This window comes from Dermatophagoides farinae, chromosome 3, assembly GCF_024713945.1.
Source record: "Dermatophagoides farinae isolate YC_2012a chromosome 3, ASM2471394v1, whole genome shotgun sequence".
Lineage (NCBI taxonomy): Eukaryota > Metazoa > Arthropoda > Arachnida > Sarcoptiformes > Pyroglyphidae > Dermatophagoides > Dermatophagoides farinae.
Genome location: NC_134679.1, coordinates 5,001 through 6,318, shown reverse-complemented (window position 1 = coordinate 6,318; position 1,318 = coordinate 5,001).

Genomic DNA, 1,318 nt, shown 5'->3' with positions numbered 1-1,318 from the left:
TGTTGGGTACCGTGTAATCATCCTTTAATGGCTTGGGCAAGATTCGAATCACCGATATCTTCCATAAGTACGGCACATGTTTCAATTTCAAACATTGATTGTAGATGGCGACAGCAATATCAATAAAATTGGCCACGAATTGTTTACAAATAATAGGGGCTAAACCATCAAAGCCAGGAGATGTGTTGTTGTTGAATTTGGTGATGGCATTTATCAGTTCACGATCGGTAACCGGATGGAATGGTGTTTCATCATTACGGTGGATATTGGACCAATTATTAACCTGACGGCGGATATATTTTTGTTGTTGTGTATCATCATCAATGTTGTCATCTGGAAAGAGGTAATCGAGCAATAGTTTAACGGTGGAAGGTGGATCGGCGCTATTGGCTAGTGTACGTGCTGGCAAGGTGTCATGATGTTTCAAAAAATGGCACATATTATAATAATTGTTCACACTGTTATCACCACGAAATTGTTGTCTAAGATGATCATCTTTTAATTGTTGTAGTCGTTGTCGATATTGATGTCGTGATTGTTGATGTTGTTCTATTAATGCTGTTCGTTGATTGATATCACGGGATCTCCTAATGCGGCGGTACAGCGACTTTTGTAAATGTAAAAGTTCACGGAGATGGCCATCATTGTGCCACGGATGCCGTTTAATTCGTCGACGATTGTACCGCCGCATAGTTGTATCACAAGCTTGTTGTATGGTGGTGGTCACAAAAGAAACGAGAAAATCAAGATCAAATTTGTTGTTGATATCACGAATATGTTCACAGGTTATATTGTTGTTCATAAATTTATCATTAATAATGGTTGACCACTGGTCCCAGTTGACATTGTTGGTGTTCCATTTTATTGTTGTGGTGATATCTGGTGTGGTGGGAACAGAAAAGTTTATATCGAATGTGATGATACGATGGTCACTAATTTCAAGATTGTCAACAACATTCCAATTGTGCACTGATGATGATAATGATGATGATGTCAATGTTAGGTCGATGTGTGATGTTAACTGCCGATTACGGCGAAATGTGTTAAATGTGGGTGTAGCACAATTATTAATGACAACAAGATTGTGTTGAATTATGGTTGAAAGCAGAAGATCGCCACGCACATCGTTCGAATTTGAATACCAGAATCTGTTTGATGAATTGAAATCACCGGCAATCAAGATGTTTGCCTGGTGCGATGTTGCCATAAGATGATCAATGCAATGTATTGTATCGGTAATATCGGAATTAGGATTTGCATATATAGATGAGATGATGAGATGACCAATTTGGCATACAATAAAATCATTTGTTGAAAA